The following is a 24,659-nucleotide window of genomic DNA, read 5'->3' as shown; positions in this document are numbered from 1 at the left end:
CATTTTACTATCAACTCTGACCAGCTGCCCTGTCACTGCTGTAATAAAGTATCTCTACATCACGATGGTTGTCCAATCATGTGTCACAATGGGGAAAGTGTCTTTAGGCTGTCGTGCTGTGTTAGTGATTCCTTAACATGTAAGACTTTGTATATCAACTAACAAGTTACACTTTGGTCTCATCTGACTAGAGCACCGTGTTCTTCACGTTACTGTGTCTCCCATATAGTTTGTGGAAAATTCTGAATTGGACATCTTACTGCTTACTTCTTTAAGTAGCTGTCTTGTTCACACCCTTTTATAGAGGCCAGATTTGTGTGGTATATTGGTATATAGTTGTTGTATCAAAAGATTCTCCCACCTGAATTGTGGATCTCTGCAAATCCTGCAGAGTTGCTAAAGACCTTTTGGGTGCATATTTGATTTCGCCAAACCTGTCTGCCTGTTTGTTTAATTAATGGTTGATCGATTAAGCAGTGCTCTGGGGGATGTCCATAGCTTGGTATATTGTTTTATAACCTAACCCTTAAATTTCTCTAGTGACTGTATTTAAAGAGAGATTAAATCACACATACAGTGCCTTGCAAAAGTATTCACCTCTTGACTTTTGACCTACTTTGTTACATTACAAACTATTTTTACATTTTATTTTATGTGATGGATCTGCGCAATTAGTTGGTGAAGTGAATTGAGAAAAAAACAAACAAAAAAAACAAAAAACTGAAAATTGGCAAGTGCATATGTATCCACCTCGTTGAAGTCCACCTGTATACAATCTTAGTGCCACATGATCTGTCAGTGTAAACACACCTTTTCTGAAAGGCCCCAGAGGCTGCAACATCACTTAGCGAGAGGCATCAGACCATGAAGACCAAGGACCTCTCCAAACAAGTCAGGGACAAAGTTATTGAGAAATACAAGTCAGGGTGGGGTTATAAAAAATCTTCAAATGTTTTATGTTCCCCTGGACCACCATCAAATCCATCATCTTCAAGTGGTAAGCATATGGTACCGCAACAATCTGGAGATGACTGCCTACCAAAACTCACAGACCGGGTAAGGAGGGCATTAATCAGAGGGGAAGCACAGAAATCAAAGGTAACCCTGAAGGAGTTTTAGAGTTCCACCACAGAGACTAGATTATTTGTCCACAGAACCACAATAAACCGTACCCCCTTAGAGCTAGGCTTAATGGAAGACTGGCCAGAAAAAAGTCATTACTTAGTTGCAAAAATAAGAAGTCATGTTTTGAGTTTGCCAAAATGCATGTATGCAACTCTCCAAATGTATGGAGGCAGGTGCTCTGGTCAGATTAGACTAAAATTGAACTTTTCAACCACCAAGGTTTTCACTTTTCCAACAGGGAAAACATTGTGTCTGGCGCGAACCTAGTGGAGTTTACCAGTTAGGTGACTTCTGTTGGCAACTGGTTGTATTTTGTTAAATTTCGGGGTATCAGATTGTTGCGGCCTGATTGGACACGCATTTTGTTCACCTCCACGCCCATTTCTCTTTTTATGACGTGCGTCCTCCGGCGCAAAAAGCGTTGTTTTCCGGTTGGAACGCCGCTGGGAGAACTGATGCGTGGCATTGGAGTGTGTGGCATTGACAGTTCGTGAGACAACAGCAGCAGATCTTGGATTACCTGAGAGTTCGTCTGGCTCACATCAAAAGCTCACCATTTGGATTGTGTTTCAAAACGCCGGTACCATGAGTGACAAAACAACCTGTCAGCTTAAAGATGCTGATACAGGTTGCCTAACTTTATGTACCGCCGAGCACAGTGTTTGTTTTGCTTCCTTGTGCGTGTATAAAAAAAACACGAAATGGAGTTGTTTCTTCTATTAGTTTTTTGGATGGAATGGACTGGCGAGAGGAAAAGCCTGGACTGGCTTATTTTTGTTTGAACTGAATTTGACTGAACTGAGTTAATTCTTATTGTATAGACTATTATTGATTTTTGTTGTTTTTATTTAATGGGCTTTTTCATTCAATGTTTCTCTTCATTTATAGGTCCCATCTGGGGTGCCACTTTTTTATGTAGCGGTATTATGGAATCAAGAGTTTGAAACATTCTTTCTGGGGTGCCAGCCAGGTCTCTCTCCTGACATATTTATTCTGCAATCCAAAACCCCGCACAAGGGAAAAAACGCAGAGACATGCTCATCACCCGAAACATTGATGGAGAATCACCCAACAACCACAATTTAATTGTCCACAGCAAAAAAACAACAAAAATTAATAATAGTCTATACAATAAGAATTAACTCAGTTCAGTCAAATTCAGTTCAAACAAAAAGAAGCCAGTCCAGGCTTTTCCTCTCGCCAGTCCAATCCATCCAACAAACTAATAGAAGAAGAAACTCCATTTTGTGTTTTTTATACACGCACAATCAGAATCAGAATCAGAATCAGCTTTATTGCCAAGTTCGTGCATACAAACAAGGAATTTGCCTCCGGTACACTTTGCTCTTTTGTTCTGTTTCTGCCTTACAGAATATACAAATTTACAATTTACAATGTACAATATACACATATCTAATAAAAAAGGTGCATTTGCAACATCTGTATGCTGTTGTTCTGTACTCTATTGAATGTTCATCAGAGAAACAGCCTGGGGGAAGAAACTGTCTCTGTGGCGGCTGTTTTTAGTAAACAGCGCTCTGTAGCGGCGGCCTGAAGGTAAAACTCTAAACAGTTTATGTGCAGGGTGTGTGGGGTCGGCAGAGATTTTGGCAGCAAAACAAACACTGTGCTCGGCAGCACATAAAGTTGTCTTGTTTAAAGTTTGCCACAAGCCACCTGGGAGACACACCAAACATGTGGAAGAAGATGCTTTGGTCAGATGAAACCAAAATCGAACTGTTTGGCCACAATGCAAAACGATATGTTTGCCGTAAAAGCAACACAGCTCATCACCCTGAACACACCATCCCCACTGTCAAACATGGTGGTGGCAGCATCATCGTTTGGGCCTGCTTTTTGTCAGCAGGGACAGGAAAGACGGTCAAAATTGATGGGAAGATGGATGGGGCCAAATACAGGAACATTCTGGAAGAAAACCTGTTGGAGTCTGCAAGAGACCTGAGACTGGGACGGAGATTTATCTTCCAACAAGACAATGATCCAAAACATAAAGCCCAATCTACAATGGAATGGTTCACAAATAAGCGTATCCAGGTGTTGGAATGGCCAAGTCAAAGTCCAGACCTGAATCCAATCGAGAATCTGTGGAAAGAGCTGAAGACTGCTGTTCATGAACGCTCTCCATCCAACCTCACTGAGCTCAAACTGTTTTGCAAGGAAGAATGGGCAAGAATTTCAGTCTCTCGATGTGCAAAACTGATAGAGACATACCCCAAGTGACTTGCAGCTGTAAGTGCAGCAAAGTTTGGCGCTACAAAGTATTAACGCAAGGGGGCCGAATAATATAGCACGCCCCACCTTTCAGTTTTTTATTTGTTAAAAAAGTTTGACATATCCAAGAAATGTCATTCTACTTCACGATTTTGTCCCACTTGTTGTTGATTCTTCACACAAAATTTGAATTTTATATCTTTATGTTTGAAGCCAGAAATGTGGCAAGAGGTTGACCAGTTCAAGGGGGCCGAGTACTTTCGCAAGGCACTGTACCTAACAAGTACTGTGTAAAACAAAGAAAACAAATTAAAACACATTTTTAGTGTTGAAGTACATAATATATCTCCACATTAGCCAATAGTGAACTTTTCAAGAAAAAATGTCTCTCATGCAGCAGTAACATTCCAAAAGTTTATATGTTTCTATCACCTTAGAGTGTCCTTAGAGTGCATATGTGTAAACAGGTTATCTATCCCACTGCTATCACCTCTGCAAAACAGTATTTGCCAAGATAAACACTAGATCAATTAGTTGTAGTCCTGGTATAGCATGGAGTTAGTAAAGTCACTGAGCGGCACCTTGTGTGATTTTGCTCTTGCAGCATCCAACACAGTAAGAGTAATGTGAGTGTTGTGACATTCTCCTAGTTTTAGTGAGGCACAGAGAAAGATGTGGTCTGTCAGCATGACGCAGATTGCTTGCTAGATGCCAAAATTGGAAAAGTGTGGAATGTGTGGCTCTGCACTCAGTGGCCTTAATTTGCATGAAGTAGTTTGTATTCAAAAGTACCAAAAAGACATGCAAGCAAGAGACTGGTGTGTGCAATCATAGAAACCACTTAAAAATCATTTGAAAACCCCTTGCTTGCTACAAATCTCTATCTCTGTCTCTGCTACTCACCAGAAACAGATGTCCAAGCGACCTGCCTCCATTAAGTGGATCTGCTCCAGAGTATAACTCAGCATTGCCTCAGAACCTGCCGAGATTTCAGGCAGCAGAGCCAGCCCACCGTCATCACCATCCCTCTGCCCAGACGTGGCACTTTGAGAGCAAATTTAGAGATGGAGTCGGCAGGGCAACACGCCAGTACCGGCTACATCTTCTTGAAACTCCTACTGCAGGTGGGAGAGCTGGAGCTGGACACAGCCCATCCCTCTGCTGTAAGTGGTCATTAAAAAGCTGTCTGACAGTGCTTTCCTCTATGAGTGGTATTGGAGTTGTCCTGCTCACTACACTGGCTACTCCACTCTCTACACCCCCAGGTTTCAGTTTAATGGTGCCTGCTGGTTAGTACTGATCCATCTGTCAGTGTTTGAGTGTGTTAGCTACCATCTTGCTCTGCAGTCCTGTGCTGGGCCGAGTGTGTCATGTCTTGTCTGACAGTAGTAATTGTTAGGATTGGAATCACCTCTGTGACTGTACAAGAAGGACAATAGAGAGTTTTAAAGAAAAGGAGGTGGCATTGTCATCCCTGTATTTTTTCTGTTCTGTCTTATTTAAAATTTTGTCATCATTTTCTCCTAAAAAGACCTCAATTGGTTTAGAAAATCATACAGACTGATCACGAGGTAACATCAGTTTAGGCCTTTCTGACTTATCTTTATTGAGTAAATTTACAAAGTGTGTACACAAGAATGTTTTAGATAAAGTTATTCTATGAATTTTGCAACAAAGTAAGTTTATGTGGGCAAAGAGAGGAGGAAGAAAATAAGCAATGTGAATAAGCCGGCAAAAGCAGGCTGCTATCCTTTGCAATGACATACTCTAACTTGTGCATGGCCTTAAACACTTTATTTTATGAATAAAATGTGAATAAATGAAAAGCAGTTCATGTAGAACTACAAATATATAAGTCCAGTTGAAATCTGTGATTTTAACTTCAAACCAGTTCTTGTTCAGGATAAACATGCTCAGTCCATATAGTAATCACCGAGTAGACTGTTGAGGGGTGCTGAAACAAGAAGCCTAACAACTGTCACTTAAAGATTACAAAAGGTAGTAAAGGAGGTTGGATTGAACACAATTTAGGTTAGGTGTACATTTTACCATAACAAACTGATAAATTCCAAGATTTTAATTCTAACAAAATAGTAGGTATTGTAAACTTCATCTTTCAATTTTGTAATGATATGATATAATTAACATACATAGTCATTCTATCACTTTCCAGTGTCTATTGTTTTTATAGTCATCCATACAATTAATATTGATGTGACATCATCTAATTTTTGTAGCAGGTTTATGTTTAGAGTTAGTGGTAGATGTAATTTTATATCCATCAACTACAACATAATATTCCATTTCTTCTTCATCCTTCAGCTCCACTGAATTGTTCTCGCTCCAGGTATTCTGGCAAATGGTGAATAAATTACTTGGAGACACCCAGAAGCCTTTATGGGTTTTCATTGGTATTCACTCATAATCGTTTTGGGTTTTTATTTATTTATTTATCTTTATTTTATCCTGGCAAATCATTGCAGATAATCTAAGGAGCAGGCATGGGAGAATTAAAATGCGTGCAACCACCATTCACACACAAGCACAAACGGCACTACCACCACCGCCCCTTTCTAGTTTATGTCTGCCCTGTCCTTTCCTTTTGCCTGGCTCCCAATCTAAACTATGCAATTTATCAGATAGAAGTGATAAGTTTGGGGAGCACATGAAAAAGGATTATATCAGCTAAGCTCTCTTTGACTCTGATATATTGTAGTAACTTGATATTCTAGGGTTTGGCTATTTAGTATGTGGTAAAAAGTGGTACAGATCATTATAGCACACAAAAAATCTGAAATATTGCTTGATTGAAGATAAAACTGACCATCACATTCTTTGAGTTGTTGTGTATTATCATATAGCTAATATCCTATATTTTGAATAATCTGAGCAGCATTTCAACAATATAAATACGAATGGGATATTTATGGATGTGGATTCTTCGCTTTAAATACGAATCCACAACTGTCAAAATTATGTCATGGGGTCATAGGCACAGTGGAATCCCCAGAATTTCTTTACCCAAATTACAAATTATTCAGAACAGTTTACACAACTCACCAGTCTTATGGATGCACACTCTCAAAGATACTACATAAACTGCATCCAAACTCTGCTCCTGATGATTCTCTCTGATTTGTTTACATCGGTCCTTAACATTACTCACAAACTAGCCATACTCCTAGTGGCACGCTCGAAAACTGCACCACAGTCCTGTCTTCAGAATGCAGCTCTAGATTGTCATAAAATGCAAAATAAAGGCAAATAAACCAGATAATGTGCGCCACGGTTGCATTCCAATCCATGAAACCAAATCCTTTTATATAAAATAACAAGCAAAGTTCCTCACAAGTAAAAATTAAGAACAATATAAATATGGTTTTTATTGATAGAAACCATACCCCATAGCTTTCTGTCTGACGAAAATCTAATGTGCCTGGATCCATAGTAAGTAAAGGATGTGGAATCTGGGGATTACCTTAAGTAAAGGTTTAATTACAGCTAACTTAAAAGCCTGTGGTACATATCCATTTACTAAAGATAGATTAATCATATCTAAAATGGGGCTTGTAATCAGAGGGAACATTTCCTTAAATAATTTAGTTGGGATTGGGTCTAACATACAAGTTGAAGGTTTAGATGAAGCTAATATTTCTGATAACTCAGGAAGCTTCACAGGATCAAAACAGTCCAAACACAGATCAAGTTCTACAGTTACTTCCAATGTTGTCTCACTTGCTGAGGATGAAGTAATCATCTTCGGGAGTATGTCAAAGATTTTCTTTTTAATAGAATTAATTTTATTTAAGAAGAATCCCATAAAGTCATGGCTGCTAAGAGCTAAGGGAATGGATGGCTCAACAGAGCTATGACTCTGTGTAAGTTTAGCAACTGTACTAAAGAGAAACCTAAGATTATTCTTGTTATCTTCTATTAATGATGAGAAATAAGCTGTTCTAGCTTGGTGAAGTGTCTTTTTATACAACAGTAGGCTATTTTTCCAGATTAAGTAGGAATCCTCTAGGTATGTAGAGTGCCATTTTCTCTCCAATGTTCTAACATTGTGCTTTAAAGTATGCAGCTCTGAATTAAACCAAGGAGCTAGCCTCCTATGAATGATTACCTTCTTTTTCAAGGGGGTCTAATGAACCACGCAATGATGAAGAAACACTAACAAAAGAATCAATTTGTGAAGGGGCAGAAACAGAATTATTACCCTCCACTGTGCTTTTCAGTGATAATGAGGAAATTAAACGTGGAACAGATTCTTTAAAGGTTGTTACAGCATTGCCTGATAATGATCTACTATAATGAAATTTTCTTTCAGGTGTGGAGTACTCGGTTAAATTAAACCCAAAGGTTATTAAGAAATGGTCAGACAGGACAGGGTTATGAGAGAATATTGTTATGTCTTTACACTCAATGCCATATGTCAGCACAAGGTCCAGAGAATGAAGACAAAGGTGGGTAGGTTTGTTAATGTTTTTAGCAAAGCCAATTGAGTCTAAGATAGCATTAAACGCTATATTTAGGCTATCACTTTCAGTGTCAACATGAATGTTAAAATCCCCCACTATAATAACTTTATCTGTATTTAACACTAAATCAGATAAAAGGTCTGAAAACTGATCTACAGATTGAGAGTAAGGGCCTGGTGGACAGTACAAAACAACAAACAGAAGTGGTTTTAGTGCTTTGCAATTAGGATGAGGAAAACTAAGGATTAAATATTCAAAAGAGTTGTAGCTATTGATCGGTGTGGGACTAATCAATAAATCGGACTGAAAGATGGTTGCTACTCCTCCTCCTCCTCGCCCAGTATTTCGAGGAATGTGAAAATTTCAATAATTAGTAGGAGTTGACTCATTTATAGTAACATAATCCTCTTGCTGCAGCCAGGTTTCTGTGAGGCAAAATAAATCAATCTGATTGTCACAAATCAGGTCACTAACTAGCAATGTCTTTGAAGAGAGAGATCCTATGTTCAGTAAGCCACATTTAATTGTTTTAGTTTTCTTTTCGTCTGAGTTGTGTTTATTTTTATGAGATTTTCCTGATTTCCTCCTTTTAGATTATTTTTTAATCTATTGAATTTTGGCCGTGGGCGAGACATTGTCTTAATAGGGTAATGGGTGGGTAGCAGTACAGAAGCTGCAGAGAGGAGTGTTAAACTACAACCCTGCTTCCTGGTCTGAACCATGGGTTGTCAGAGTTTTGGAGAACTAATAAATTCAGCCAGATTCCTAGAAAGAAGAGCTGCTCCATCCAAAGTGGGATGGATGCCGTCTCTCCGGATCAGACCAGGTTTTCCCCAAAATGTTCGCCAGTTATCAATGTAGCCCACATCGTTTTTCAGGCGAATTTTTGCAGGTGAATTTCTGCAGGTGAATATTTGCAGACAAATTTCTGCAGGTGAATTTTTGCAGGTGAATGTTTTCAGGCGAAGTTTTGCAGGTGAATTTCTGCAGGTGAATTTTTTCAGGCGAATTCTTGCAGGTGATTTTTTGCTGGCAAATTTTAAGTACAAAAAAAATTCACATACATAATTGCACAGGATAAAAATTCAGTGTTATAAATTCAATGTCTAAAAAATGTCTGATTCTAATGAGACTATTTTACTTCCATAAAAAAATACTATTTTATCATTTATAGAAACTGTATGGAGATGCACTTTCTTGCATCCTGTTTGGAATTGACAAGTAGAATTGACAGTGTATACTTTTGATGATTGTAAATGTCTTGAGTTAAATAACTGTATTTATTTAAACACAAATCCTTAATTTCTGGTATCATGTTTTGACGTTTCTACAGTGCTAATCCAAAATTTACATATGTTCATCATCAACATTGATAGTAATAAAGATAATAAAAAAGTACCTTCTGGAGATCTATTAGTAGATGTGTGTAAAGCAATGTGGTCCTTACCTACTTTGAGTATCACAGACACCAATAAGCTGGAATTTAGGCATGGCAACAGTGATACTTGAGAGACTTGCAAGACCAAGCACATTACCAACCATAATCCCCAGATTCCACATCCTCCATACTCGTTCCGTTCCATTCACGTTCAAGCGACGGAGCAACTCCGTTGTTATGTTGATTAATGAGGACGGTTCCGCATTCTCTGACTACACCAAACGTCACCGTGAAATTACGGAACAACTCCAATTTTCTGTTCCGTCCTGGGACATCTGGCTCCAGCCGGGACACTTTATAATTTCAATCGTAGCAAACAGGAAAAAGAACGCCAACAACATCCGGTTTGTCAAGGTTAAATAGAGTAAACAGACATCGTTAACCACATACTAAATACTTTTTTAAATATTCACAATAAAGTTAACCGTTTTATTTAAATATTGGATACAAACAACTCTTTTTGCATCAAATAAGGAAGCAGATTTGTTATTTAAACATTCAATTTGAAACGTGGTAATCCTCTCAAGATAGATTTACATCCTGCTTGCAAATACGATGCCAAGTAAACAACGGCTAAACTTGACTGCATTAGCTTTTTTATGGGCTATATTTTGGTGGTAACGGGAAAAACACAATGTCTAATTATATATATATATATATATATATATATATATATATATATATATTTTTTTTTTTTTTATTCTGAAAGGCTTAAATTTCGTAACTCGTACCTATCGCGCATGCTCTCTACGGCCTCCAAGGAACTTGGAGAGAAGCTTGACGGAGTTACTGTGGATGTACCTGGCGTTGCTTTTCACGGACTTACGGACAAGGTGATAACTAACCAACCTGCCATTATGGTGGTAGGTCAAGCAGAAAGGACAAGAGTTGTCATAGACATAGCAACCCCAAGCAATAACAACAAGGAACTCAAGAAGCTCCAGAAATACCAGGGGCTAAATAAGGAAATAGAGAACTTGTGGAGAGAGAAGGCTTTATCTGTTTCAAATGATATTTTGGGGATGATTGTCTTAAGTCTATAATAACTTTAATTAACCACATTAACTCAATTATAGCCTATAACTGTGAGGCTACTTACCAGGACATGATGAATGTTTCATTGAGTAATTTTTTTACAATTGGACAGGAAAAAGATTAAGCTTTTTTGCCACAAGGACATAAAGTATGTTTGAAGGAAATTACATCACCGGAGAAGGTGCTACCTATCTCCAGCAGTCATTGGAAAAGAGGGTACACTGTATCTGTACAGTGTCCTTGAATGTTTTGAAAGGCGCTTTGAATTAAAATGCATTATTATTATTATTGTTGTAATTATGAATATGAATATATTATTTAATATTAATACATTAATATTTTATTAAATAATATTTCAACCTGTTAAGGGTTGTCCTGTGAATACCAGCCCGATAAGGCGGTGGTATTAGGACAAAATTGAAAGGGATGAGCCAAGCTCTGACATTATTGAACAGCAAAACTCTGCACACACACACAATGAATTCACACAATTTCTTAAAATACAAATATTTATTAACAAAATAAGTCAACTCAAGTCAAACATATTTCAATCAACAAACTCTTTACTATGCTAAAACAATCCATCTAACTACCAAGCCGAATTAAAGAATAACGAAGACTATTGGGCTATGTACAATATAAACAAGTTGATCAAAGAAGGTTGAAAACCATGACCGAAAGAGTGATGCAACATTACCATGCAATGTTATTTATGTTTGAGAACCAAGGGTTTATCTTGAAGAATCTGGAAGTGAAGTTAAGTTAGTCTTGGAACTAACTTAGGCAATAATTGGCATACTTTTAGACAACCATTCACAATGCAAGATCAGATAAAATATTATTTTAATAAAATATTATTTTAAAGAATGATTTGCTGAATAAAACCAACCTTTTGGATGACCAATTCTCAATGGTGTTTAATTAGCTCCTATTACTTATTAAAATAATATTTCAAGAAATATTATTAAGGAAATAGTGAAATAATATTTAAGGAAATATTTTAAAGAAGAACCAAATCTTTGAGAAATGAGCTTAATTGTGTTGCTTAGTTATCAAGTTTAGTAAAATAATATTTAGGGAAATGTTATTTTACTAGATTCAAAACTAACAACCTTTTTGGGTAAATGATCTTTAGTAGGCAAGAACATGTTCTTAGCTGTTAGCGGTTGAAGCTTACAAAAGAAGCTTATAGGTTATCATCAGAATCAAACACATGCTTTTAAAATACCACTAATAAAAGGGTTCAAATGCATAAGCATGGACGGCACGTTATGGCCAATCTTCTGTTTAAAATCACCCTTTAAATAAGGTTTGTCTTAACTTAAAAAAAAAAAAAACAACACAAACACAGAACACAAACTGAGCACGTGTGCTGAGCAGATAATCAGCTAGCACTAAGATGGCTGAATTTCAACACAAACAAAACCAAACGTCATAAATCGAAAAATGTTTGGATTATTTCACTCTAAACTACTTTTCTCTGCGCAAAACACAACCTCTTTTGTGAACCGTGCTGAGGAAAAGTTGTCCGGGCGACGAAGTTGAAGAAAGCTTCCACAGTGAACAAAGGGTTAACTGCACCTGACCTCCGTAGCTGTGGGGTGGCACGGCTCATTCTGTCGGCTGGCCAAACTGCACGTTACAGCTGTAGCCACGGTGATGCGGTCCTGTTGTCCTTCCTTCAGACTGGGAAAACTGCTCCACTCGGCGTCGTAGAGACAGGGTCTTTGCTGGGAACTCTCTGGAACACAGTTTGATTCTGTAGACCTCAGAGAGAAAAGTCAAGCAACGCTTGTACCTTAATTACTCCCGTTCATGAATGAATACCGGATACACAAACAGCAATTCATTCCTACTTAACTTAATGCATATGATCACATGATCATATGACACTCTTGGATCCAGTTTGAAGAGTTATGTCTGTTTGCCTGCATAGAGACAATAGTGCGCTGTGTCCCTCCGTCCAGTTCCGCTGGGGACCTGCGTAGAAGAGGTCAGTTTTTATTTGGAGAGTGACATCACGAGAAGTCAGCTGTTATTCCCTGTTTCTGGCTGTGCGGGAAGTAGGTTAATGCGATTTATTTTGAAAGTTCCAGAAAAGCTCGAACTGGCCCATCATGTTGTACCCATGGCTGTGGTCCCAACATTATTATTATTACACCGGGGAAAGGTCACCAGGTTGCAGCAAACCTGCTCATTTAAATGAGAGGCTTGGTGAGAAATATGCCACAAGCTTGAGAATGGCTTTAAAAAGTGTGTGATTATTTTGTAATTGCTGAAGGATATTTATCCAAATATTAGTGGTTGTTTGTGAATATCTTTTAGTCCGTATATGTAATTTTTTTTATGTATGATCTGCGAAAATCCACAGTGAATTCAAATTTAAATGACTGATTCTTGATTTTAGAAAGAAAAAATACACAAAATAAATTATATTCATGTTGCTAATTAGTGTATCTAAACCTCTGCTTGACACAGTAAATACAGTCTATCTTCAGTTCATTGCACACTGTATTTTTCTGATACCTTTTTCATATCTATAGAGCAGCCATACGTTATAACATAAAAAATTTAATTTTTACATAATACAACCTTAAAATGAAACCGAGCCTTGCCTCTGCACTTCTAGGAAAAAAAAATACCTTCATCTTTTCATTACACACTTTATCTTGCTCCTTTTCTTTTATTTATCTATCTAGAAGAGCATTCATGTGTCCCTTTCCTTTATCCTTGGAGACGAGAATGGAGACAATGGTTCCGCTGCTGCATTTCCTCCCCATTCTGTCTCTGCCCAGCAAAACATGACGGAACAAATGAACCAATTAATTGTGCCGGTGGCTGTGCTGTCCCAAGGGGTGCATCCACAGAACTGAGACGGCCTGATTAGCTTGCAGGTAGGCCTGAGTTGAGACAGGCAGCTTAGACGACTGGATTGAGAAAGCTCAAATAATGTGATGTAACACATAAAAAACTTTACACTGCAGCTGCTTTTACTGTCTTCTTTGGCTTTGGCCTTGTTGCTGGTGTTTATTGGTATCAAGACTGTTTTTCTGATTGTTTATCAATAGAGCAAAACAAGGAAATGTATTTATTGCAGATTAGCACAAAGAGCATTTAAGATAAATAGCTGTGCATAATAAATGTATTCTGCAACTACAGATGTTCACAAGTATTTGTTTTCAAGTCCAAATTAATAAACTGCTGTGAATCGTTAAAATTGAAGAAGGTGTCATATTTGCCCCATTAGGAATATAAATATGCATTTATGTAAAAGAAAGAACAAGTAGGAATGTGTTAGCCCCTGTTAATAAATACATTTATAATAAGTCAGACAGGAATTGCTATTATTTTGAAGAAGTGGGAATCTCTTTGTAAGGATCCTGACTTGACAGTGAGAAAATCTGATGTAAATTGTATTTATTTAGGATTAAAAATACATTAAGTCAATTAATAAAGAGTTAGGTTTTAGAGATAATGCCGTCATAATTATTAAGCTAAAACGAGCATGAATATGCAATATTTTAATGCGTCTTTATTAGCTCATGGCCCCAGTCAATAAATCAAGTGTCACGTTAGAGGCTTTTTATTATTATAAATCTTTAGTTGACAGTAAAAAAACTAAGTGTGGGGGGTGATGTTGACATTCCAAACTGCTATCAACTCCTTTTACTGGCACATACTGTTGAGAAACATTAGAGAGAAGGCATATATAATATGCATAATGTTGGGACCCACAGCCATGGTTACAACGTGAAAGGCCAATACAGATTTTCCTGGAACTTTCCAAATAAATTGCATTAACCTACTTCCGGCACAGCCAGGCAAACTGTAGCAGCGGACTTCCCATGAGACCACTGGCTGCATAAAAGCACCCCCTTTCCAATGGTCCGACCTCTTCCACGCCGGTGATCATTGGGATAGGAGGAGACAGCGCGCTAATATCTCTTTGCTGGCAAACAGACATAAACTCTTCAACTGGATCCAGGAGTGTCATACAATCCCGCGATCATATGCACAAGTTAAGTACTGATGAATTACTGTTGAAAGATTCCGGTATTCATTCATAAAAATGGGTAATTTAAGGTATAAGCATTGCTTACTTTCTCTTTGAGGCCTTCAGAAGCAAACTGTCCCAGAGAAGTCCCCAGTAGAGAAGCTATCTCTACAAGCCTAGTGAAGCGGTTTTCCCTGCCTGAGAGAAGGACAACAGGAGCCGCATCACCGTGGTTACAGTAACGTGCAGTTTGGCTGGCCGACAGAACAGCCGCCTCTCCCCACAGCTAAGGAGGTTAGCTGTAGCTAACCGTTTAAAGACTGTGGACGTTTCTTCAAACTTCGCCACCTTGGACAACGTTCCTCACCACAGTTCATGAAGTTAAGTGTTTGGGCAGAGAAATAGAAGGATTTAGATTGAAATGATCTAAACGTTTTCCATTTTATGAAGTTTAGTTTTGTTTGCGTTGAACTCAGCTATCTTCGTGCTAGCAGAATATCTGCAGCACACGTGTTCAGTTTTGTGTTCTTTGTATGTTTTTAAAGTTAAGACAAACTTTACTTGAAGGGTGATTTTAAACAGAAGATTGATCATAACGCGCCGTCCGCGCTTATGCATTTTAACCCTTTTATTAACGGTATTTTTAAAGGTGTGTGTTTGATTCTGGTGCTAAGCTATCAGCCTCCTTTGTTAGCTTCAACTGCTAACAGCTAAGGACATGTGGTTGCTGCTAAATAATATTTACCCAGAAAGGTTTAGTTTTCAATCCAGTAAATAATGTGTCCCTAACATAATTTTACTAAATTTGATAACTAAGTAAACACCATTAAGCCCCATTTCCCTAGAAAGATTTGGCACTTTTCCAAACTATTCCCTTAAATATTTTACCGTTTCTTTTAATAATATTTCTTTAAATATTATTTTAATAATAACATTGAATGGTAATGTTGCATCACTCCTTCAGTCATGGTTCTCAATCATCTTTAATCAACTTGTTTATATTTTACATAGACCATTAGCCTTCCCTATTCTTTAATTCTGCTTGGTAGTTAGTTGGATTGTTTTAGCATAGTAAAGAGTTTGTTGATTGAAATATGTTTGACTTTGAGTTGACTTATTTTTGTTAATAAATTCTTGTATTTTAAGAAATTGTGTGAATTCATTCCATGTGTGTGCAGAGTTTTTGCTGTTCAATAATGTCAGACCTCGTCTCATACTTTTCTATTTTGTCCTAATATCATCGCCTTACTGGGCTTGTATTCACAGGACAACCCTTAACAGATCGAAATATTATCTGATAAAATATTAATATTAAATAATATTCCCATATTCATAATCCTAATAATAACATTATCAAGACTCATCAGTTACATACATTGCAGTTTGCCTTTGGTAGCATTAAACATTTACAAAAATCATCTACTTCCATCTGCTTATTTTAACCACAAGTTAAAGATTGAACATAAAGATTGTTCATGTGACTCAAGTCCCAGACCTTGAGCTTAAGTCAAGTCACAAGTGTTTAGAACTCAAAACCAAGTCTAGTCTAAATTCTTTTGGGGGACTTATAACCACAGTCTCCATCTGTGTCTGCAACAGGGACAGATGTTGAAATAAATAATACCAATACTGCAAAAAACTTACCTTCATGAGTGACATGAGTATGAAGCACAAGAAAGTTTGAAAAACTTTTGTAACTTTATTTCAATCGATCCCATGTTCTTCCAGAACAGAGTTTCACCTGACTTTAAACAAGAATGATCAGGTAATACCTGCAGTATTGATCTAACTTGACCCTCTAATATTAGGTGTCTTCCAGACAATCTTCCATCTTTCTGTTATCACACACTCAATGAACTGAAACTCATGGGCTATCTGGGACAGAGGGAAAATAGACCTCTAAGGGTGTCATTTTACTGACAAGGTCAGGTTGTGTCGAAAACCTGGGATGTGCTGGAAATGGGCTGTTTAAAACATGCTGAAGTCACAACCCATGGGGTTGGTGGATGATTTTTGAATTTAAAGATGATCTAAGAGCACTAGAGGTCATGTGTGCCACATTTTAGCTGAGCTACAAATAATATTGTGCAAAGATCCATTGTTTGGCCTTTGACTCACAATCTGCTGATAGGTGTCTGTGTCATATCAGGAGTCCATTGAAGGCAATAGTCTTTTATTGTCAATGCCTTACTGCAGTGGTTTCAACCCTCAAAGACAAGATCCCAGGTCCAAATTAAATTCCTAGAAAAGGGCATAGATGTGGAAAAAACAATAAATGACAAAGTCCCTTTTCTTAAATTAGTTTACAATTTGCAATCAAAAGAAACAGCACTTTTTACCTACAATTTTTTTGTTTGTGACCCGGAGCAGCTCAAATGTTTGACCATACAGCAGAATAAGCATTCATAACTGATACCCAGGGGCAGGTTTCAACGAGTTGCAAAAACCTAGAATCTATAAAATTTGTATCTTTTTTACAAACTTTCATTTTATTACTTTCCCAAATTCAACTAGTTCTATTTTTAGCTACCAGAACCCCAACATCAACACTTGAATTAACGTAAAAGTCATATAGTCATTTGGTTAGTTCTTTACAGAGTCAATTTGAGCTTCACTATTTAATTGTGTATATTTCTTCTTTTTTTTGCTCTTCACTGCATATATTTTTACTGCTTGCTATTTATTTTTAGTTTTTGCTTTGTGTGTTATACTTACCTTTTTTTTTACATAAGTGTTAGGCTTCGTAACTGGGACCTGAGTTCGAATTACGTACCTTAACATGTAAATGTGAGCTGGAATGACAATAACAAATCATTGAATCCCTGAATCCCTGGTTGATATATTAACAGTAAAAAGTTCATTTGTTTTCTGCCACTTCTTCCATAGTTGGTCATCGGGAAGCTCCAGCTCCAGCAGTCTATGGGCAGGAGGCAGGGTACACCCTGGACAGGTCACCAGTCCATCGCAGGGCAACACACAAACAACCATGCACACACTCATTCACACGCCTAAGAGCAATTTAGAGACCAATTATCCCAACAGGCATGTCTGTGGACTGTGAACACTTATCTTACATACCTTATAACTCTATGCGACCTCCTTTTGGTAGATATCATTTATTGAAGTCAAGGAGGTACAAAATGTCCCTCCTCCTGAGTAGGATTGCGACAATATTAGCTCACACACCTCTCACTTCTTTTGAATTTGTTTGACAGTGACCAACATTTTATCCCCTACCGTTTCTGGTGAGTCTAATATACTCCAACTCAGAGCTTTCTGGTATGCCTGAAATACAAAAACCTTTAGGGTTGCACGGTGGCGCAGTTGGTAGCACTGTTGCCTTGCAGCAAGAAGGTCCTGGGTACAATTCCTGATCAGGGGTCTTTCTGCATGGAGTTTGCATGTTCTCCCCGTGCATGCGTGGGTTCTCACCAGGTACTCCGGCTTCCTCCCACAGTCCAAAGACATGACTGTTTGGTTAATTGGTAACTCTAAATTGCCCTTAGGTGTATGAATGAGTGTGTGCATGGTTGTTTGTGTGTTGCCCTGCGATGGACTGGCGACCTGTCCAGGGTCTACTCTGCCTCTCGCCCATAGACTGCTGGAGATAGGCACCAGCTCCCCTGCGACCCACTATGGGATAAGCGGTAGAAAATGACTGACTGATTGACAAAAATCTTTATCCCTTATTTCTAAAGGAAGAACTGAACCAGCACATGTGCTGCAAAAAGTAGTCTTTAAGTAAACAAGGGCTGAAAACATTATTTGGATTAATCGTGATTAGTCGATTATTGAAAAAATCATCAACTAATTTACTAATCGAATAATGGTTAACTGGCATGTAGAGAGTCTAAAGCATGCCATTTGCTTAAAGAACCCACTTAGAGCAGTAATTAAACCAAAACTGTACAACAATGACATACATTTTGCATTTAAGATGAAAAACCTTCTTTGTCTAGAAATATGCTCTATCCAGAACACCTCGGCCCAGCTTTAGCTGCACCTGGTTCAAATTCTGTGAAGAATTTCCTCTTAAGCACTTTTGCCATCTGACTGGTTAATCGAAAAAATTGTCAACAGATTATTCTATTAGCAAAACAACTGTTTTGAGTTGCAGCCCTAAAGTAAACACTCATCTTGTTCTGCTGAGGATATGTGGGAGATGTTTGCAAGGCAGATAATACTAGGCTGCTTCCTCTCTATTTTGATATTATTCACTGTTTGCAGTTCCAAACAAATGCCATGCAGACAAAACTTACAGAAACAGCTGTTTTCCTGTTTCATGAACTAAGTGGTTGACTTTGAATATTGAAATTAACTATTGTCACAGCAGTATATTGCTGAGCACTCCTTCAGCATAAGGTCTGGGCAGGGTCCTTATCTAAGTCAAGTCCAGATGCAGATAATTTTGTTTCTGCATCTGAATCTGGCCTTGCCTGCATTACCTTTCCTGTTTTTCTCATTTTTAATGAATTTTCACATGGCTTTTCTCTGGGTCCTTGCAATTTGGACAACATTTGCAGTTTTCACTTGTAAAAGTACAATAGAACATTCAAAACTACTTTGTCTACAAGGCAATTCAGCAGCAGCATATCCACCATGGTCAATTTGTCACCGTGGGCAAGCCAGGAGGTATCCTTAAGGGTCAAGACTGGTCATTGCTCTCTCGGGCGCTTGGAGAAAAAGAGGGCAATAGTGGAAGGTAAAGTGAGACAGAATAAGGGAGGCGAGAGGGAGAATGATCCTGACAAAGGCCCTGAAACAGATCTGTCCCAGTCAGCAGAGCCAGGGGAGTATGCAGCCAGGCTGTCAGCACCTCTCATTAGTCAAAGGCACCCTCCTCGACAATGTGACACTGATTACTGAAAGCCCTGATTCAGACTTTCTCTCTCTCTCTGTGTGTAGCCACCAACAGCGTCAGCTAAGGCTGCATGCATATATCCATTTGTACACAAAGACAATAAAGTACACCCACACACACTAGTTACATTTACTGTCTTTGGCCTGCAAAATGCTTAAATTGCATTTAATTCAATTTACAGATTTACCTTATATCTTCAAAAGGACATGAGCCATTAAAAAAAAATAAATAACGGGGCAGGGCAAATAAGTGTCCAGCCAGGTGCAATGGTTTGTGTGGCCAATTGGGCATATCTCACAAATGGCATATGTCTTATAAAAGTATTAATACCCTCACACACTCATCACAGCCACAGACATCAATGAATTGTATTGAGACTTACACAAAGTATCACATACGTATGCGAGTCAGATTGAATGTAATGCATCTGTGAGCAACAATATTCAAGTCTTGCCACATAATTTTTGTTGGATTTAGGTTTGAGTGAGTCATTCACATGAATATGCTTTGTAGCTTTGGCTTAGGTGTGTAAATCTCTGATATATATATAAAATATTGAGTTTTATGCCACAATAAAGGAGGATGGAGATATAACTTCAAATCATACTTGATTAGGTTCTGTGGAAGATTCAATTATTCCTACAAAAGGAAGGAGAACATTTACACAACTCAGTATAGGGCAGGCGGGTCAGACAGAGGCTGACAAACTGATCCATTGTTTAAGAAATTTAAGAAAATTTCTCTAAAGAAATGTGCCATCTGTTGTTGTTTTTTTTTCTTCAAATATGTTTGCCAGGCTAATATGCTTTTTTAAATTAGACAGTCTAATAGCTCATCATCATTGTTTTAGATTTGGATTAGTTAAAACTCTCTAAGGAAGTTTAAAAAAGACAGATTTCAAGTCTCATTTGAAATGCTAAAGGAAAGTTGGAGTTGTCTTTAGAGAGCAGTAAAGGCTGCCAAAACTAATTATTCTTCTGGTATTATGTTGTCAACTTGTACGGCCCTTCCATGCTTTATAACACACTGGGCTTAGTTTTAAATGAACATGTCCATTTGCAAGCCTCAAATAAGATGTGCAACAATTTTCTCAACGTCTTTGTAGAAAAAACTCTTAATATTAGATCTCTGATCATACTGCCTTGCGGCCACCCATGCATGCTAGTGTCCTGTTTCAGGTGTGCTTGACCAATTCTACCCTATTTCTCTAGTATTCAGAGATTTGTGTCTAGTACCAAACCATGTGGATCTCCATGTGACATTGTCCCTTCTCAATTGCTAAAAGATATTTTTTCCACTCTGATACCTTTTATTCTTAACTTAATTAATAGGAATCTGACAGGACTTTATAATAGACTTTAAGCAAGTACTTGCTCATCCTGGGCTGAATAAACCGATGCTTGACTCAGCTTTCCTAGCCAAGGACTTCCTGGACTAGCATAACATTTTTGAAGAATTTCAGTCTGGTTTTAAAGCATTCCACAGCACAGAATCAGCTCTGTTAAGTGTTTTTAATGACATTTCTTTACCGACTAACTGTGAAAACCATGTACTGCTAGTACTCCTAGATCTCAGCACTGCCTTTGACACAGCAGACCAGAATATTTTGATTTCACAACTGGAGCAATGGATGGGAATCAGGGGCTCAGCTCTCCAGTGGATGAAGTCCTACCTCTTAGATAGAAGTATATTGGCAACTCTACCTCATCCTGTGCTGACCTGCCATGGGGGGAAACCACATGGCCTGATTCTTGGGCCACTTATTTTTCCCTGTACCTTTTGCCACTGGAATTTGTTTTACAAAAATTATGGGATTTCATTCTATTTATATGCCGACAACTGTCAAATCTAATTCCCCCCTTAAGCAGTCTGAGGCTTATTCTATTCAACCCCTTCTTTACTGTCTCGGTGACATCAACATAAGACCTAAGTGACTGTATTCAGTCCCAAATGTTCCACCATTTTCCTCAGTGCTGGTCTCTCCACACTGCCCCCTTATTTGAAGTCTGTTGTAACCAACTTAGTTGTTAAAATAGATGCTCCTGGCATTGGTGCAGGGGTAAAGCACATGATCCATGTATAAAGGCCTTAGTCCTCAACACAGGCTGTTGCCAGTTCAAGTCCCATTGACGTTTATTGCAAATCCTCCCCCCTCCCTCCACCGTATTTCCTGTCAACTTACCTTAAAAAAAAAAAAAAACAACAGTAAAGGCCACAAGTGCCTGAAAATGTTTTTTTTTTATTTTATTTGTTTTTAAGTGTCTCAACAGCCTTGCCAACAGATTTTGTTTAACCTGCTGCACAACTACATCCTATTTCCTTCCCTTAGGTCAGTTGTCCTGCTGGTGATTTTTTTGAATAATGGATTGAACAGTGCCTCATGGGATGTCCAAAGCTTGGAATATTGATTTATAACTTAACCCTACTTTAAAATTCTCCAAAACCTTATCCTTGATCTTTTGAGTGTGTTCCTTGGTCTTTGTGATGTTGTTTGTTTACTGACGTTCTCTGAAATACATTTCTGAGACCTTCGCAGATCAGCGGTATAGAACTCACACTGCAGATACATCCTGGCCCTGCATTTTACCTCCAATATAAAAATACTGTAGAAGAAAATTAAGACTTGTGTTGCCAATTATGACATTAATTTATCAAGGGAATCATAAGTGTTGCCGCTCTATATTTTCAGCCAAAAGGACCCGAATTACTTCAGCTGTGACATTGAACTCACTCACCTTCAAGCTGATGAAATGATTTCTTTAGGTGAAAGATACAAAAACATTTTGGGTTATGAATGGACACCGTGACTGACAAGACTGGCCAAACGAGCATTTAGAGGTGGCTTCTGTACCTGGTTACAATAAAATCACAACCTATAAGTAACATCCAGTGCCCATCTGATATCATCCCTAAAGAGAGGTACGAAATGTTATGGTGTTCATTTTATGCTTATAGAAGAAAAACTGTCTCACCACCTGAAATGTTGTAGAGCTAAGCCAGATCCGATTATTTCATCAAATAAAAAATTTAAACATAAATGACTCAGGGACATAGATGGTAGCTGTGTTTAAATACTAAAGAGGACAGTTTTGCTGGTGTATCTCTTGTGCAAGTTGTAAAACACATCTAAGTCTTCAAAATTAGTTCAACAGTATTTTTCCCTTTACAACCACCCCCACCTCATTTTGTAAATTTAACAAAAACACTATGTGACCATGAATGTATGACATTAGCTGGGAATGATAATTAGCTACTCCAAAGCTGAATAACAATGTCTAGTTGATAACCTCATTCTTTTTGTGATATTTTTATAGGCTATTGTACATCTCTACACTGTCATTTATATTTGATTATCAGGAATTAACTAAAAGCAAGAAACTTTTTAAAGGCTCTAAGTTTTACTGTGTATTTCATCTGCGCCTTTTATTATTATTTTATCAACGAAATGCACATTTTCTTAATTGGGAAGCTCATGTGTTACATTATTGGCAGATTCTTTTTTACTCAGTCATGCATGAATTTCCTTCAAGTTATGCTCTTCTGGTTGGTGATTAAATGCAAATTATGCATAAAGTCTTAATAAAAGTCCAACAACTACCAAGTCAAAGTATCACATTTGAAGGGTTTCTTGTAAGCAATCGACACTGATTAACATGTACAACAGTGGGAAGGAAAAAGGAAAAGCTTCCATGTATGCGACAGTTGAATTTTGAAACATGCACTTTGTAGTGTCGCAGTTAAGTATTTATCACCTTCTTAAAACTTCTATGTTGACATCAGCAGTTTCCCCAGTGCTGACAGGAATATAAATATGAAGAGCCCTCCAGGCTTCTACAAAGGGGTCGTTTCATGTGGCGCCTCTGAAGGAAGGCAGCAGGAAACACGACCCCAGAGAGAAAAGTGTCCAGCATGCCCTTCAAGCACATATACTGCTGTCAGCCTGACCAGGCCAAGGATTAAAGGGAATTTGTTGGGAGTCCTTTGCTCTCCAATTCTGACTCCTACACTGGATCTACTAGCTTGTACCACCTGTGGACTTGCCACAGGAAATGCACTCTGTTCGCCTTTGATTGATCCACATGGCATTTTGACCTGGAAAGGCTCTATTTTTTTTATTAGAGAACCAGCAAGCTAGCTTCCACTGAAAGCTGAGAGTGTGAAAGCCTACTTAGAGTCTGCTTCGGCCTTCCTGACAGGAATGCTAAGTTATCTGTAGTTAGCCTGCTTTATTTATCCACTTTTAACCCCTTGACCAACTGACAGCCTCACTTCTGTGGATACAAACACTATGTGGTATGCATCTCATTAGATCTTTGTTATTCCAACTCCAAATCAAACTGCCTGGTTGTCAATATACAGGCGGGGGTATGTTATGTATCAGGGGATAAAGTCCGCCCTTCTCACTATGTTGGTTCTAACAAGGCCAGGATAGCAGCCAGATTGACAGCTGCCGGGGCATTTTAACAGGCTTCGTGTTAAACTGCTAAACTCTGAACAGCCATACGAATGAGTCCCTGCCAAATCACACAGAGCACAAACCCACTGCCTTTATCGCTACAATTTTCCAACTAACCATAAGCTTTCATGAGGAGAGAAAATATAGTCTTGGACTCTTACAAAGATTGAATTTTTCAGTACAAACAACCTCAAATCTGCACTCCTCATCTTTTATTGCGACACAGATATTTTTTTCCCTGTTGTCATCTTAGATAATGGTAGAATGATGATTAGCATGAAAGTAATGGTTAAGATTTGGACATACAATGTTGTTTTTAAATTCTATTACCAATAGGATGAATGATATAGATGTTGGTCCTTATGGGAGCATTTGAACTGTTCTTTTTTCCAGAATGAATGCTTATACAACAGACAACATCAAAAATATTTTTTTTAACCCACACATTGTCAAAATTATGCAACAGGCTAAAAACAAACATAGGCACTACAAATATTTGATGAAATATCGCTTAGAGAATTGTACCTTTACCACACACTGTTTGCCACCATCAACAAGCTTCTGGCTTGATTCTGACTGGATGTTTCAGCTCTCTTCATGGCAGAATTTATAGAGTTCTTTTAAACTGATTGCTTTTTTGGAACTGACTCTCCTGGCATAGTCCACATATTTTTATGAGGTAGCAGTTAATAGCAGTCTTGCCTTGCAGCAAGGAGGTCCTGGGTTCGACTCCTGACCGGGGTCTTTCTGCATGGAGTTTGCATGTTCTTCCCAAGCATAAAAAGGTTCTCTCAGGACACTCTGACTTTCTCCCAGAGTCCAAAAACATGACTGTTAGGTTAATTGGTCTCTCTCAATTGCCTTAAGGGTAAGTGGGTGTATGCATGGTTGTTTGTCCTTTGTGTTGCCCTGCAATAGACTGGAAACCTGTCCAGGGTGTACCCCGCCTTCCGCCATTAGACCGCTGTTGATTGGCACCAGCTCCCCTGTGACACTATACAGAAGAAGCGAATATAGAGGATGGATAGATTTAGTATTTT

At 38.2% G+C, this 24,659-nt stretch overlaps 1 long non-coding RNA gene across 4 annotated transcripts in view; it reads right to left on the bottom strand.

Moving 5' to 3' along the window:
- Positions 1-24,659, bottom strand: part of LOC124860022 — a 41,436-nt gene that overhangs the window by 6,575 nt on the left and 10,202 nt on the right. Inside the window, exons 1-2 of one of the 4 annotated variants that reach the window (XR_007036248.1) lie at positions 10,005-10,118; positions 4,261-4,776 (exon numbers count right to left, since the gene is read on the bottom strand). The exons of 2 other annotated variants lie outside the window; for them this stretch is intronic. This is a non-coding gene — a long non-coding RNA (uncharacterized LOC124860022). Of the gene's footprint in view, positions 1-4,260; positions 4,777-9,282; positions 9,387-10,004; positions 10,119-24,659 lie in introns of those variants that run through there. One more of the 4 variants, XR_007036249.1, reaches the window with a different exon arrangement.

The sequence above is a fragment of the Girardinichthys multiradiatus genome, chromosome 23 (assembly GCF_021462225.1).
Source record: "Girardinichthys multiradiatus isolate DD_20200921_A chromosome 23, DD_fGirMul_XY1, whole genome shotgun sequence".
In the NCBI taxonomy this organism is placed as follows: Eukaryota; Metazoa; Chordata; class Actinopteri; order Cyprinodontiformes; family Goodeidae; genus Girardinichthys; species Girardinichthys multiradiatus.
The sequence above is the reverse complement of the archived record's forward strand: the minus strand, read 5'-3'. Positions and strand labels throughout refer to the sequence as shown.